General features: G+C 38.9%; 1 long non-coding RNA gene across 1 annotated transcript in view; it reads right to left on the bottom strand.

The window, feature by feature from the left end:
- LOC141423360 (uncharacterized) overlaps positions 1-17851 on the bottom strand; it is a 45223-nt gene that overhangs the window by 166 nt on the left and 27206 nt on the right. The window lies entirely within an intron of this gene.

Raw genomic sequence — 17851 nt, 5'->3', positions numbered from 1 at the left:
ATGATAAAATTACACATTTGTTAAAAGCACGATAGTAATGGGTCACCAAAATTCACCATGAAAAAACTTAATGTTCTCTTGAAAATGGAAATACATACAGTCTGTCAAATTTAATTCCCTTTTTCTCCTACAGAATAAGTTTTACCAGGGATATTGTTCTAGTAAGTAATCAAGTCATGCCTTTTATCAAACAAAGACAGATCCAGTTTGAGAATAGGATTTTCTAAACTGATGCACAAAGGAGCATTTTTCCAATATTTAATAGAGGCAGGACAACTTCATTCTGCAATGGGCAAGCAAAGCACAATGCTTCAGGGTGACAGTGAAGATAGACATCATTCTAGTTCTGGTAGATAACAGGTTTTCATCTCTCTCCCTATCACTCTGTTTCTCTCCCAACATTTCTGTCTTTTTCGCTTACATTGACCAAAGGTTGCCATTAAGCATTGCTTAACTTAACTGGTGGTTGTCAGGGCTAAAAAGCATAGTGATACACACTTGAGTTCTTGCCAAGACTCTGACCGAGAACTTTGAGAAATAAATTACTTCTATTTCGGGTTTGGATGATGGACATACTAATACATATCTGAACTCAAATTCAAACATGAATAAAGTGTCAAGATATTAGACTTTACTGTATGCAAAAGCACTTGTACATTATTACCATTAGGCTCTGCCATTTAGTACTATCGGCAAATAGCCTTTTCTCCAGCTCAAAACTTTGCCTAAGAGCAAATGGTCCTTTGAAATCTTATTCTACTGAAGTTGATTTAAACTTTCTCCCCAAATTAAGGACCCATAAAGATAAAATTGTTTTTGCTATAATTTAGACTATTGGGGATTCGAGTTTTTAAGACATGTACCTGAAAACTATTGACACTTGGTATTAAAAAGCCTAAGAATCTATATGATCTGCCTATCTGACCCCAGCTTCTATGACTCTAGACTTGGCTTTACTGCCAGTATACTGACCTTCTGTCCTTTCCTAGAGGAGCCCAAGTTTTTTCTAGCCTCCAGCCCTGAACTTGAAAACTCTTTCTAACCTTACGGTGCAGGTGGTTGTTCATCCTTGAGATCTTAGAGATGCTATCCCTAACTACCTTATTTCAAACTAGATCCTCCTTCCCAACTTATGTTTGTGTATCTAACCCCATATTTTATATTTCACAACACATACAATTTGTAATTGTTTTTGTTTATAAGGCAGGGATAAAAATATATCACAACTCAGATGTACAAAATAATTATCTTTTCCACCCTGACAACTGATTAGAGGGGATTGCAGAATCCCCTCTCAATTCATTTTGGAATAAAGATTCAGTCACTCAACATTTAAAGTTTAAACTTCCCACTGAAGCTATGTCTTAGCACTTAAAAGCCTTATTTTCTAATCACTATGCAATAAAACTAATAATTAACTGATAAATATAAATATTGAAACTAAAGAGACAAAGGTAGAGTTACAGGAAAATTAAGATTTAAATTCTCTTAATGCAAAAATGTTGTAATGTACAATTAAATTTTTGAAGAGAAATACTTTTAAAAAGCATTCAAGTTAATAGTTTTAGCAATAGAAAAATGAGAGCTTTTATGAAACTGAGAAATTTTTTATAACAGTAAAATGTTAAAATCTCTTGGTTGTTTGAAAGCCTGTTAAAATACACAAATCTCCAGCATCTGTCATGCATAATTTTAAAAGACTAGCAACAAATTGTAAGTAGAAGATTAAAATTTACACATAACTATTTAATAACAAATCAAATTGGAGATGTTTAAAAATAAACTGTACCAAAATTAATGCAACAAAGCAGAAATCCCACAGTAAATAAATTCGCAGAAGAGAAGAGATGTCAAGATACCACCCAGACTATCTTTCTTTCTATCCATCTATCTGATGCATAAAAATATGTACGAACATCAAAAACCTGTGATTCCAGGTCACATCTTTCATTTGTTTTCATATCTTCATAACTGATCATGGTATACCATTTGTGAACACTGCATTTCTAGTTGGCTGTATCATGTGCACTTTCTTGTCAATAAAGTATTTTTCTTAGACATTTTAAAACATTTTATCATAGAACATTTCTGTCCTATGACAGGTTACTTGAAGATTTTCTCTATTTTGTATAAAACTATAAACAATCCTTTCAGTCACAAAATTTGTTTTCATCAGGATGTACATTTAGAATATTTCCAGGGATCATGAACAGTTTATTTTAATTGTAATTTTTTCATTTACTAATGAAAGTAGACAGATTTTAGTCAGCAATTTATATTTTCTGATTGGGAAGCAATCTATATTTTCTGATTGGGAATCAATCCTTCATGTTCTTTGGTCATTTGTGAATTGGGATTTTGATTTTCTATTGAAATGTAAGAGCTCTTTATATATTTAGAGTACTATCTTTTCTCATGTTTCCTGCATATGATTTTCTACTTGTGTTTTGCTTCATAATTTTGATTGATATTTTCTGACACACAGACTTTTTATGTATCTATGCAATCAAATCTCTATTTCCCTCTGTGCTAGCTTTCATTTCTTTTGTAGTAGATGTTTATTGTCTTTGCCTGCTGAGTATTCATTCCTGCTGCTGCTGCTTCTAATGAGACCAGTCCTTCAGACTCGTAGAAAATTCCTTGTGTTTTATTTTCTACTGCTGGCCTTTTACTCCTACAATCCTGCCAGAAGAGATCAATCACAGGACTTTACTTCCCTAATAATGATGAGTGTTTTAGAAAATCCATGTGACCCTAACTGGAATAATTGGTGCTTTTTCTAATACTTAGTAAGTGGTTGCTAAGAAAGACAAATTCACAAGTCACAAGGAATGTGTAAACTTGGAAAATTTGGCAGCTTTTTCTCTGAGTTATATGAGCCAAAAAAATTCCCTTTTGAGACAAGTTTGAGATAACTTTCTGGCCATTGTAACTGAGTGGCTCTCCAATTCTCTCGAAGAACAAAATTCTTGCAGTGTCCTAAGGGCTCCAACAGATGTTACTGGGCTCCCCTTCCCTGTAGCTCGGCAAACTCATCTTCTTAGAATCTCCCCCAACAGGATTCCCTATTACAGCCACCCCAGCCTCCTCAAGTATATCAGCCACTTTTCTCTTCTTAAAGCTTTGTACTAGCCCTTCTAGAATTCTCTTCCTCTGGTTATATATATGTCTACTTTTCTCACCTTCTGGAAGTTTGTTCAAAGGTTTCTCAATGAGGTTTGCCTTTCAAATGCTTCAAACAATCCCCAGATCTGACCCTCATATTTTTTCTCATTTTCATAGCATTTATGTAATTTACTAATTCACTACAAAAAATTATTGAAAAGCATTTCCTGCTCCATGAGGGAAGATGGGCAAGGACTTTGTTTTCCCAAGTACCAGAGTAGTGTCTGGCATATACAAGCTGTTCACTAAATATTTGATGAGTGAATGAAGGAATTATCCAGTTTATCGTTCTGGGAAACCACTAGAAAATTCCTTTTAATGAGAATGGTGACTGCCTAACTGGATTTTCTTTTCTTTTTGGGGGGAAAATGCAGACAAGTAATAAATTAAACTCTGGCTATTATGCAAGTTAACAGGAGGCTCTGTTCTTTGCCCAGAAGACAAATATCAGAATAATGGAATGTCTCCAAATAATTGTGAGAGGTTCCTTTTAGTTCAGAAATTATGCCTACTGCATATTTAATTCAAAAAACAGGAAAGGGAGAAGGAATGTTCATTAATACTACCTCAAACAAACCAAGAGCCCTATTTTGATGTTACTGAGTTTTATCTTTTTCTCTGAAAGTAGGAAAATAATAGGTAGCTGTTAGTTAGGATTGGCCAGGCTACCCTCAAAAGGTGACATTTCTATAGCTTAACACCATTAAGGTTGACTTTTCCTTGTATCACAGCCTCTTAGAAGTTTAGTAGCTTTCCTCTAGGCTTCCATCCTATGCTGTTTTCACCTTCAGCATGTGACCCTAAGGTCACCATGAAGCAAAAAGAAAAGAGATTGAGTCAGACACTGGAGCACATCACTGCTTCTCACATTTCATTGGCCACAACTCCGACTACTGACCCCACTCAACTTCAGAAAATGAAATGTGTTTAATGATTGCCCAGCACTGTTTCTGCCCTCTTTCGAGAATGGTGTACTGTGGTCTAGCCCTCTGTTTATATTCCCCAAAGCTAGGTAAACCTCAGAAACCTAGGGAGGAGTATCACCTGAATATCTTAGGTAAAATCAAAACAATTCTACATTGGACAGAGGACTTAAGAGTGGGGTGGAAAACATCTGAGTGTTGCTCTGTCTTATTTTTGATAGAAGCTTGAAGATGTGATAGAATAAGCTTTTGCCTGGCCTCTATTCCTAGAACTGACTTATTATTAAGAAAACTAGAAATCTTCCTATAGGGGAAGTAAGTATTTATTTTTCTAAGTCCTAAATTACATAGCTTTTGTGTTTCACATCTTTCTCTGTCCAGAAATAGGGAAACATTCCAAATATTCACCTAGTTTTTTCCTATTCCTTTTATTTGCTTCATTCATGTTTGTGTAAGAGATTCCATTTTTCCATCTACATTTTTAATGCATCTTGAATTTCAGTAGTTGGTGCTTAGTGAGTAGCAATTTGAGTAGCTTTCAAAATAGCCCCAAGAACAGTTATTAAATGATACATCCAGATTCCTTTCCCTGAGTTTACTTCAACACTTACTTCTTTTACATACATACAAGGATCTATATTCATGGCTACCTCTCACATTGTTTTTTTTTCCTAGTGTAACTGATTTAATTTCTATAGTTTAGACATATGTGAGGATATCTAGTAAGGCAAATTCAATGCCTCCACTCTTCTTCATTTTCAACTGTCTTTGGGTGTTGTTTGTCCCAGATAAACCTTAAAACAGCTTTAGCAATTTTCCAACTATTGCTGTCCCTTTTTTCCAATTCTCTCACTCTGAACATTCAAAAAACAGAGACTGTCAGTTTAGGGGGACCCTGCTTAGTTCGGTCACTAAGGGAAGAGGACATCTGTTATAAATGCAGCTTCCTGCAATGTTCCAGAGAAGAACAACATTCCTGTTCATCTCTGGACTCTAGACAAAGCTGGGCTGTGGTTTGAATAACAATCAGTTTCCAAATATTCTGCTCTAAAGCCTTTTCCTAACTGCCTCAGCCTCCACTCCCATCAGTCTCCTGCCTGGGTCATTTGCTTCTGCCTAGTGAGTCAGGAGGCAAAAGCTAGGTAAATGTCAATGTGTCTTGAGTGATCATCCTTTTGCAGCAACTATCTACTTTGCAAACAACTGCTGAAGGGCTCAACAGAGCTGGTCCACAGGCCTCTTATCTGCAGAGCCCAAGACATGGGAATACAACATTTGGTTATTAAATGCTTCCTGCTGTCACAGTGTAGGTCTGAGCTATATTCCTGAGGCAAACTGAAATGTCTTTGGTTCCATTTCACCTGATGCCAGGTGTTGCCATTACACAACTCAGCCTAGACTCATTAGCAGCCTAGTCTGGCAAATACTGAGGCACCATCATCCTCAGGGATACCAAGTTCTCTCTAAAGATTCCAGTAAGAGGTAAAAAAAGTATTTTTTGGTTTATTTTTGTTTTGGTGATCAGAAAAACATTAAAAATTTGGACAGAGAATGTATAAATACCTAATGTTAAATAGCATTCCTCACTGTTCAAATAACTTTACATATATTAATACAATCTTGACAACAATGAAGTAGGTATTATTACTCTAACTTTACAGATTAGCAACTAAAGCATCAAGAGGTAAGTAACTTGCCCAAGGACACACTTCCAGAAAAGAACACCTAAAGATTACTATCCTAACCACTGCATTAGAGGCTCTCAAACTTGGCTGGCATTAGAATCTTTTGAAGGCTTTGAAGTATCAGATCCTGGACCTTGACCTAGAGTTCTCATCTAGGAAGCCATGGATGAGAAGCCAGGATTTTGCACTTCTAACAACTTCCAGATGATGCAGTTGTTCCTGCTGCCCGGGGGACCACACTTTGAGAACTGTTGTGCTACAGTGGAATGATTGGCAGGTGTATTCCCATGAAGGTAAGGAAGGATAAACAGACCTTGAGAATGTTTAAGCCATGTAGCTAAGTCTCAGTTTCTTAAGTCAGAAAATCTATGATCTTCTAGTCTCCAAAGCAATGAAAAGCTGGCATTGCCTGCCAGGTTCTGGCTTCCTCCTATTTCTGTTAGATTCATAGGCAGGTATCCAAATATCAGATAATATTAATGGCACTGGTTGGAGCATCAAAAAACATGGGTTTAAGTCTCAGCCTGTGGCTTTCTGCCTGACAACCTTTTCAGTCTCAGTTGTCACATCTGTAAAATAGTAATAATTCCTTTTACCACTTACTTAGGATTTTTAAAAAGTTAAATTTTATACACACTTGTATGAACTTGTTGCCAGGCACAATGAAAATAATGCTGGTTACATTTTTTGTGCATGAGAAAAAGGATCCTTTTTCTTTTCCTCTTAGAAACAAGCAGAGGAATTTAACTTTGTGAAGCCACCAAAGAAAGATGTACCAGGGTCACATCAGATACCCAAACTTTCTTTACAGTTTTTAACTGTGACAAGTATAAAAGAGAAAGTATGCGTGTTTGACTCTCTGCTCACACTCTACTCCTGCTGAAGGGAGCAGGACTTATTGGCTGGCTCATCTCAAGGGCCATCTTTCCCTGTGCAAAAGGAACAGATGAACTAGAAAAATGGAAGATGCCAGAAAGGAAGCGCCAATCTACATAATGAGAGACTGGGCAAGTAACAGAGAGATAATTTGAAGTAGTTTTGCTCACTGAATCTCCTCTCAATCAATTATTAAATTGTTTAAATCTCTTAACTATTTTTCCATTTCTTTAACGAACACATTTAGTGCCTGCACTGTGTCATTCACTACTCTAGTTTCTACAAACACAGGGATAACAAAGCAGGAAAAAATTTCCTTCACATGCACCAGTAGAGGGTGATGTGAAGACTGTGGGGAAAAGATAGGCAAGGTCAAGAAGTAAAGACCTGAAAGATAGGAGGGCATTGTCCATGTGGCCATCTGAAAGAAGATCTCACAGAGGTAACAGCAAGTGCAAAGGCCGAGAGGCTGAGTCATGCCCAGTCTCTGAGAACTATCATTGTTTGAAGCAAGACCAGATTTCATCATGGGAAACCTTGTATAGGACAACCTGGGTATAGAGATATAAAAAAAGAGAAAAATAATAAAGAATGGAAATCCAGGATAAAGACCTGGGGAGAGAACAAACCAGAGACGGATCCAGGTTCTACTGACCCTTTTCACTTCTGGAATCCCTCCTTCAGTTTTCCCATGACCTAAAGAGGTAATTTACTAAGTATAAAGCTTTTGTCCCCAGTTACCTTGAATCACAATTGTCAATTCTAGCTGTACATTAGAATCATCTAGGGAATCCTACCCTAAACCAAACTAAGATACAAAATAGCTGGCCAATATTCCTCCAAAGTTTCAAGGTCATTAAAGACAGAGATTAATAAATTGTCTCATACTACACAAGCCTGAAAAGACAACAATTGAATGCAATGTGGATCCAGGAAAAGAATATTAGTGAGACAACTGGTAAAATTTAAGTCCTATAGAATAGATATCAATTTCCTGATTTTGATCATGATATTGTTATATAAAGTATGAACATTTGGGAAAGCCACATAAAAGATACAAAGTAATTTTATGCTTTGCATCTCATGTATGCTTATCATCTGTTTTGAAAGTCTAAATTATTTCTAAATAAAATGTGGGAAAAAAATCATTGCCCAGGTCATACCCCAGTCCAATATATCAACATCTTGGGGACCAGGCCTGGCTGTAGGTACATTTTAAAAGCTGACTAAAGGATTCTAAATTCTCCAGAAGAATTTGGATCTCCTTCATGAAGGCAAACAACCCTAGGAAAGACAACGGGAAAAAGATCAGATAGCTTAAAATCCCGCCCCCAGCCTCAGAAAACTGTATATCACTGTTAGCTTCTGAGGTGCTCCTTTTTCAAACAATTTTATCTATTCCTACACAATAGGATGCTCCCTTCCCTGTGGAAACTGACAAATAGTAAATACCAACCTCACCCAGCAATATAGTTCTAAGAAAATGAAGCTTAATCTGCTCTGATTAACAAGGAGGCAGCAAAAGTCTGACCATGTACCAGAGGATGCAAGAGGAAAACAGAAGACAGGTAGAAATGTGTCCCCCAAAAAAAAAAAAATCAATGGGGAAAATCATGCAAGGTTAAGCAACATAAAAAGATCTCTGGATTCTGATTCAATTTTAGTGGTTGCAAAAACAAGGTTCCTGTCTATTTGCATATAAATGTGCTGAGGGGGTGAGGGGGGAGCCCCAGTATTCAGCTGCACATTCTAACTTTCTCCTTAAAAATCTGTTCCCAAAGCAGCTGCAGGAATCAGCTGCAAATTCCAAATCTAAAAATGAAAGTCACATGGCTGAACTGGGAGGAGACAAGAAGAGGGGGAAGGTAGGGCACCAAATGGTGCTCCAGTTAACCCATCCGGGCCTGCAGCCCTTAGGGACTGCATAAGAGCCTTTGAACATCTCAATACCCAGACTGCACCCAGGCAATTTGAATCACAGCCTTTACCAACAGCAGATCAGGGGTCAATCTGAAAAACTTTTCTGGAAAAATACAAGTAAATATTTTGCAACTTGTGGTTATACTGTCTCTGTTTCAACTACTCAACTCTGCAGCCACAAATATTAGGTGTGGCTATAAGCAGTAACCGATTTACAAAAGCTGGTGGTCCCTTCTCTAGACCCTTGCATCAATATCCTGTGAATGCTTGTTAGAAATGCTGAATAATGCCAGCTCAAAACCCTCCTGACTCAGACTGCTTTTTAAACTAGGTCCCAATGTGACTAGCACATTAAAGTGGGAGAAACAGGCATAAATGATGCTATGGTCCTGCAAAAGCTGGGGCTGAGTCTTGGCGCACCACTTCCTTTGTCCATAAACCTGTCCTTAATATTCAGAGATATTCAGAGATTTAGGAGGTCTTTTGCCTGTATAAGAACTTTGAACAGTATAAAGTAATGCAGGAATGTGAACTGTCAATAGGAACAGCAAATGCCCTGGCTTCTTGCCAAAGAGGGAACTGTCCCCTAAGCAGGTGCTGGCCTCTCCTTCTTTAATCAGCAAAGTCTGGGAAGGGCTAGCTGGCACTGGCTGTCATTTCAGAAGCCATGACACTTAAACCCCAATCTCTGCCAGGCCCAAATTACACAGCTGCACAGCTGCAGAGCCAGGGGCCAACTATGAGTCTAAAAATCTCAAGCTTGAAAATTGGCTAGTGAGGCTGAATCCCACCAACCTGGTTTTATAATCCTGACATGTGACTTTCTTTAATACCTAGCTCTAGCCCTTGCAAGGAGGTGGCCTCCTTGCCACTGCATCCCTACTGCCTAGCACAAAATTAGAGTTCAAAAATTTTCTGATGGGTGGATGAACCCAGAAATTGGGATTCACAATTTTGGGAGCCATCCATTCTTAGGTCATGAGTGCCCGTGACTGATCATTAGCCTTCCTGTATTAGCACCCAGAAGGGCTGTGGGTTTTTATTTGTTCTTAAGGTTTCACTTCTCTTGCTGTACAGATCTCTGCAAATGATAGCATAAACTATTTTTAATCTGTGGCCAGGGGCAGATGGCCTAAGGGTCCATGTCCTGGCCCTTCCAGTTAATGGGAATTCAAAAGATGCTTCCAGTAGGTTCTGTACTATTTTCCCTGAAGTTGAGGAAGGAAGGTAATGAACAGAGCAAATCTCAACAGTGCTTTTCTGCCAGTCCACTGGGACTAGCCTGTTGTCAGAGGATATTTGGAATATCCTAGAAAACTGCTCTTCCTGAAAAACCCTGCCAGTGATTAGAATGTGAGAAGAAGTGTGTACACAACACTTCATAAACGCTTGCACCTGTCTCTGAGGTGTCGCTCTGGAACATAGTTTTGACACACTGTGTGGAGTGGACCTGGAGAGGAGGCTCGAGGGGATGTCACACAGCAATTGAGAACTGGCATGAAGCCCTGAGCATCAGCAGCCAGAGGAGTCAGCATGGCCTGGAGAACTATTTTCTCAAATCCTCTGTGTAGATGCCTCACCTGGGCATTGTATTAGAATACAGATGCAAGGCTGGGCTGGGATTCTGTACTTCTAACAAGCTCCATCAGCTGCTGCACTTGCTGCCCCTTTGTATAGTTTGAGTAGCCTGAGCATAGAGGAAAGAGCAGTAGGACTGAAGTCAGGATACCTGGGCTAATTCTTTTCCCTAAAGCATGGGGCACATGTATTCTCTAAAGATGATCTCCCACCTAAATGCTGTTCTCATAGTGTGACTTTCATACTTCTCCCACTGAGAGGGGGAGCCTATATTCCCACCCCTTAAAATGGACTGGACTTATGGAATGAGTGGCTCAAGTGGTAGAGTTCCTGCTTAGCAAGCACAGGCCCTGAGTTCTAACCCCAGTACACCTCTTCCAAAATAGAGGCTGTATTTGTGAATGTAAAGGAAGTGATACTGTGACTTCTAAGCTTTTTTAGTCAGTTTTCTTAACCGTGACAAAATACCTGAGAAAACAACTTAAGGGAGGAAAGATTTATTTTGGCTCACAGTCTGGGGTCTGTTGTGAGGCAGAACATCATACTGGCATGGCTAACCAGAGATGGTCAGTCAGAATCAGAGAGAGAGAGAGAGAAAAAAAAGAGTGGGGTTGGAGTCAAGATCTATCTTTCAAAGGCACACCCCCAGTGATTTACTTATTCCAAATAGGTCCTGCCTATTTTCCACCATCTCCCAGTAATATCAAATTTTGAAACCATCAATGAGTTAATCATTAAGTTAATAATTAAGTCAGAGCCTTATAATTAATCATCTCCCATAAGCCTTAACTTCAAACATTGCATTGGCAACCAAGCCTTCAACACAAGACCCTTCATGGGACAGCAACATGAAGGTAAGTCATAAAATCTGGTACAGTTTTCTCATGGTTTTCTTGGGATGCTCATTCTTATGATTCAGCTACCTTCCTGGGAGCAAGCCCTGTTGTCTCTAGAAAGCTCCAGTGAAGAAGTCCCTGATCCGCAGGCCCAGCTGGAATGCTAGCTGTCAGCCAGCACCAGTTACCAGCCATATAAGTGAGCTGTACCTCTGAAAATCTCCTAAAATCCATCTTGGAAGTGGAGCCTCTTCCTTTATTCAGCTTACCCATCTGAAAGTATATGGTGTAGGGTTAAGCTACCCATACTGAACTCTGCCCAAAGAGTGGACTTGTAACCAAATAAATGATCACTGTTCCTGTAAACCTCAAAGTTTGGGGGTATTTTTAATGCAACAATAGGTCTTAGAATATGATTGTCTCTTTTTCACTCTGAATATCCTCTATGCGTAATCATGCTACACTCATTATTTAAATTACCATCTTCTTGGACCCCTCTAAGGGTTGTACATCTAATTTCCTTTTAGGTAGCCCCAATATACCCAAATCTTTACTGCTTCCTTTGTCTGCATCCTCACCCTACCTCCATAACATTTTCCCATGTTTATTTGGTACCACTGTTAATTTGCTAATTGATTTGACATTCCTTGACTTCAGCCCCAACATCAGATTAGTGCGCAGGCAAGTTGAGATTTCTGGTTTCTGTCCATCCACCTGCATTCTTATAGCCTCCTGTACTTGCTAAGCCTCCTTCTTGCTAAGAACTGTACATGGTTCTATCATTGAACTTCCACATTTTATGGCAAATCATCTATTCACATGTCTATCTTTGTTTCTAGAGTAGTAACTCTCAGTGTGTGTTTCACCAGAATGACAGCATCAGCATCACCTGGGAACTTCTTAGAAATGCAAGTTCTCAGGTCCCACTTCAGACTTAATCAGACACTCTGAGGTTGGACCTATAAATACGTGTTTTAGGAAGTCCTCAGGGGATACTGGTGCACATTGTGGTAGTGTAACCACATCCTGAGCCATTTGAACAGACATTAGAATTGCCTGGAAGATTTTAAAGATCCTGACTCAGTCTGTGGTCATGGGGGACTTTAGTATCAGTATTCTTAAAGCATCTAAGGAATTCCAATGTGTACTGAAAGCTGGGAACCACTAGCCTATGTCCTTCTCAAGGTATAGTCTCCAGATCAGCAGCATAAGTACTACCTGAGGACTTGTTAAATGCATAGAATCTCAGATTCCATCTGAAACATACAGAATTAGAATCTAAAGTTAACAAGACACTAAGCTTCAAACTATACTACAGAGCCATAACAAAAACAGCATGGTATTGGCACAAATCAGACAGGAAGATCAATGTATTAGAATAGAATACTCAGACATAAACCCACACAACTACAGCCACCTATCTTCCACAAAGAAGCCCAAAACACAGGATGGAGAAAAGACAGTCTCTTCAACAAATTTTGATGGGAAAACTGGATATCCACATATGGAAGACTAAAACTAGATTCCTATCTCTCACCCTGTACCAAAATCAACTTAAAGTGGATCAATGATCTTAATATAAGGCCTGAAACTGAAACAACTACTGGAGGTAGTAGGAAACACACTGGAATAGATAGGCACAGGGAATGACTTCCTAAGCTGTATTCAAAAGGCTCAATATCTAAGAGAAAGAATGAATAAATGGGACTGCATCAAGCTAAAGAGCTTCTACACAGCAAAGGAAACCATCACCAGACTCAAGACACAGCCCACAAAATGGGTGAAAATTTTGCCAGCTACTCATCCAATAAGGGACTAATATCCAGAATCTACAGGGAACTCAAGAAACTCAGCCCCCAAAGAATCAATATCCCAATGAAGAAATGGGCACATGGATTAAATAGGGAATTCTCAAATTCTCTTCAAAGGAAGAGGTACAAATGGCCAGTAAATACATGAAGAAATGTCCAACTTCCCTGGCTATAAAAGAGATGCAAATCAAACCTATGCTAAGATTTCATCTCACCCCAGTTAAAATAGCCATAATCAAGGACAATAACAAATGCTGGCAAGGATACTGTAGAACAGGAACACTTATACACCAGTGGTGGGAATACAAATTAATACAACCATTAAGTAAAGCAGTATGGAGATTCCTCAAAAAGCTAAAGATAGAACTGCCATATGATCCAGTGATACTGCTGCTGGGCATATGCCCAAAGCAACATAAGTCAGGATACAATAGAGACACTTTTACACTGATGTTCAATGTACCACTATTCACAATAGCCAAGATATGGAAACAACCCATACAATGCCCTATAACTGATGAATGGATCAAGAAATTGTGGTACATATATACACAATGTTGTTTTACTTGACCATAAAGAATAATGACATGTGGTTGGAAAGTAAATGAATGCAATTGGAGGATTATCATGTCAAGTGAAGTAAGTCAGGCTCAGAAACACAAAGATCACATATGTTCTCTCAGACATGGAAGACAGATCCAAAAAATAGGTATATATACAAAAACAAACATGATCACACACAAACTCATATGTAGAACATGTTTGTAATAGTGAAACTACTCTATAGGACTCGAGAGAGGAGGGAAAGGAAAAGAGAATAATAGAGCATCAACAATATTGTAAAATATAACATCTGAATAGGTATAGGGTATAAGGATATGTATTAAAAGCTATTGAAAAATGGGGGGTGAGTGGTAAAAGGGACAGCAATGGAAGGGATTGAACAGACCAAAGTAGACTCACAGGGGGGATACATTGAGAAACCACTTAGAACATCAACTTAAATATTAATATCAAAAGAGAGAACTGTAAAATAGGTACAGTGTGTGGGGGTGGGTACTAGTGGAAGGGGGAGGGTGAATAAAGGAGATTAAGGTGATGGTATAGGTGAATGGACTTCATAGACTTCTATGAAATAGAACAAAGAAACCTCCTGTGATTGCTTTAAGTAGGGTGGGAAAGGGGTCAAGGGGGAGAAATTGTGGGAGTGATCTAACCAATGTACAATATAACCCTATTTGGAATTCCATAATGAATCCACACTGTACATTGAATACATCCTAATTTAAAAGAAAAGACTCCAAGCTGATCTGAATCCAGATTGAAGTTTGAGAAGCACTATCTTATGCAAGCTCTGTGTCCCAGCCACTTATAAAAGCTTGGTACATAATAGACAGTAAATACATGAAGAAATGTATTGATGAATTATGGAAAATATTAATAAAAATATCTATTCTGTTTCTCATGGTTTTGAAAAATAAAATGGAAATTCACAGCAAAGTGCTTTGTAAATAGCTTTATAATCATGAAGTACTATTAACTGATACATAAAAACTGATTCACTAGGTCATTTATTCTAAAATGTTCAATGAGTACATATTATTTAGCAAGTAGGATTTTAGGCACAAAAGAAAATACAGTGAACTAGAAAGACCCAGCTTCAAAGTGCAATGGAAAAGAAAATGACAATGAACACAATTATGCAAGTAGTTAAATTTGATGAATGCCATAAAAGCAAAGTAAGCAGTGTTGTGAGCACACATCACATTTGCTTTCCTTTGTCTCAATTAAATGGATTTACTTCTATGAGCTCCTTTCAAGTATAGAGGGAATATAACAGGGAAAAATCAGTGATTAGTCAAGGACCTAGAAAGCTTGTGATATAAGACATGGATTTAATTTAGGTTTCCCTCAAATAGAGCCTGAAATGAGGATTTTGGGTGAAGATAACTTATGTGTGAGGAAATTATATGAAACACAAATGAGGGAACAGAGATGAGAAAACAAAGGAGCCAATAAATGTAATATCAGCAAGGGGCTAGAGTTCAATACCACTGGCAGCCCTCTGGGAAACAGTGTGGGACACACTTCAGAATCATCCCATGGGAAGTCCAGGAACCACATGCACTTTTCCATTGACTACAATACCCCATTGGTTGAGAATACCCTGAGGCATTAATTCCTTCACCCTCCCAAGTTATTTCTTTGAGAAGCTGAGATACTACACTGGAATAGTGGTTCTAAAACTGTGATTCCCAGGCCACTACCAACAGAAGTATCACACCCAGGGTAAACACAAAATTTTAGGTCCCATCTCAGACCTACTGAATCAAAATTGAGGGTGGAACCTAGAACTCTGCATTGTAAGAAGCCTTCTAAGGGATCCTGATATCCACTGAAATGTGAAAACCACAAGTAGAAAGCTCTCAGACAGAAAAGAAGAAATACAAGGACTTGAGGAGGGAAGCTGAGACTGTCCTGAAATGTGTCAACCATAATTTTAGGTGAATTTAGGTGAGTCATGGAGCTGTAGGATGGGTCATCAACTGTATATACCACAGCCAATGTATTTTTACCTTATATAATACATTTTTTAGTTGATTCATTCATTCACCCATAAAAATATTTATTAAGGCTTTATACTTTGCAGGCACTTTGCTCATGGCTCAGAGCATTAAGAAAAAAAGACAGACAATGCTGGGCATGGTGATTCAATCCTATAATCCCAGACCTCTGAAGACAGGGTTAGGAGGATCACAAATTCCAGGACAGCCTGGGCTATCTAACAGCAAGGCCCTGTCTCAAAAAAAAAAAAAAAAGGAAAAGAAAAACAAATATGTCTCTGTCCCCTTACAGTCTATTGGAGAAGAAAGTTGTAAATGATCTGGTCTGAGAGGTCAGGACAGGTTCCTTCATTGTTCATTCAAGTTACTTGGGAACTGTGTTAAACTGTAGTCAAGAAGGTTTGGAATGGTAGTCCAGGAACTACAAGTGGACTTGAGTGGCAAGACTCTGGAAGACACTTAAACTGAGAACTAAAGATAAGTAATAGGTGACCAGGTTAAAAATAGGTAGATCAATTGTTCTTGTTAGTTTAGTACTAAAAAGTTGCTTAGGAAGTGGGACTTCAAGTGCCCAAATGGGGCTAGACTAAAGAGATGCAGAAGGGTAAGTCAAGTGTTTGCTAGATTCTTAAGGAGTTCTAGGGTCTAAATGCTTGTGTCTCCCAAATTCATATGTTGAAATCCTAGCTTGTGAGAGCCTATTGTTCTTCAACTACCAATTTATGGTGCAGATGCTTTTCAACATAATGGAGCTACATCCTCATAAACCCATCATAAGTTGAGAATATTGTAATTCACAAAGCATTTAATAATGAGAGAACCAAAGATGGCTGAAATAAAGTTCCCTCTCTCTATCTACTTCAGAGAAGAGTGAGGAGAACAAAGGAAATCTGCATTTCAAGGAGAGTGATGGAGCAAGAACTCTGGAAATCAAGGTAGTGATAGAAACCCTAAACAGCACAGAGAGGAAGAAATCCCACTGCAACTTCAACTCACCTCATTGATAAGGGTGGTGGTGGGATAACTCCATGTAGCCAGGGAAAAGTAAGTGGGGAAAAAACAGCAATTTTCATCATAGCAGTACACTAGTAGTGTACCTATGAAAGAAGTCTACAGTCCTCATGGGATTTAAAACCAACATCATTAGTCACAAGGGAAATGCTAATCAAACTATAATAAGAAAGGTCAAGAAGTCTAAATAAAGGTATTAAGAACTCACCTCTTCTCCCACAAAAATGAATAAAGTATCAGATATGTAGTTGTGTTTTGAGGAGAATGACCATGGAACTCTGGAAATTAGAGAAAGGCTGGAATCTTATAAGATTCAGAGACCTGTGATAACAGCATTGTAAGAGAAACAAAATACCTAGGCATCTGCCACTCTGGCTCACCTGCTGGGGAAGAAAGAATCTCCCTTTTGCAGGAGTAAGGTTAAAAGGGAACTCACAACACACTTTATTAAGATGTCAGCAACCTTAGCTAATTAGAAAGTTTCACAATCCTCAGAGGCCTCCAGCCCACATGGATAAGTAACCTGAAATCTGCAGAGTACTACTGTATTGGAAAAGGATCTCACATAATCTCCCAGTGGATTCCCCCGGGGTGATGTAGCCAGGCACCATATTGAAAAGGGATATTTTCATGGCCAGTGCAAGCTCATCCTAGAAACCTAACTGGAGCAATTGGAGATTAAGAAAGGATGAAAGTCAGTAGACAAACATGCAGAAAGCTTGAGTCAGGTGGTTTGGGCATTCTGATGGAGACACACAACAACCTCATCCACCTCCAGTGAGTTTATTACATACAGTGGCAAACAAGGAAGTAGAGCAACAGTTCTTGGGAAGGGGTGTGACATAGTTATTGGGAACAGGAGGAACCTGTGATTGCTACTCTCTTAATGTAAACATCTTAGGAAAAGCAGCTGTGCTGCATTTTGCCCTCACCCCCTTCTGCAGCTGAGGGCTGTGCCCATCCCAGCCTGCAGATTATTGGGCATAGCTGTGCTCATTCCTTTCTGCAGCTGGGGGCTGTGCCAACTTAGCCTGAAGATTATTTAACATAACTGTGCTTATGTCAAATTCTCATAGACTTCTCATACTCTGCTCTCCACAGTATCTATTATCTAAATTTGAACTGCTCTGGAGGGAGGAGGGGAGTCACAAAACCTGCATGTTCCCATCTCTGGGATAGCACAGACATCACACTATACTGTCTCCAGCGGTAACAGCTTGATGAACCCAACTTAACCAAGCAGAATGTCTTTGACCCAAACTTACCATAGGGTTTGGGCACTGCAACAAGGTAGGAAATAGGGAGTACTGGCCCCAACAATCCAGGCATCAGGGAGCTTGCCCTTTGAAACCAAGGGCATGCCCAGCCACCTGTGAACTCATACCAGGACCAGGATTGAAGGCACCATATAGTTCTTGACAAGCACACTATTTATGCCACTCTTAGGCATCTAAGAGTGTAGCAAACACCATGGTTACCACT

Source organism: Castor canadensis, chromosome 5, assembly GCF_047511655.1.
Source record: "Castor canadensis chromosome 5, mCasCan1.hap1v2, whole genome shotgun sequence".
NCBI classification, from domain to species: domain Eukaryota; kingdom Metazoa; phylum Chordata; class Mammalia; order Rodentia; family Castoridae; genus Castor; species Castor canadensis.
The sequence above is the reverse complement of the archived record's forward strand: the minus strand, read 5'-3'. Positions and strand labels throughout refer to the sequence as shown.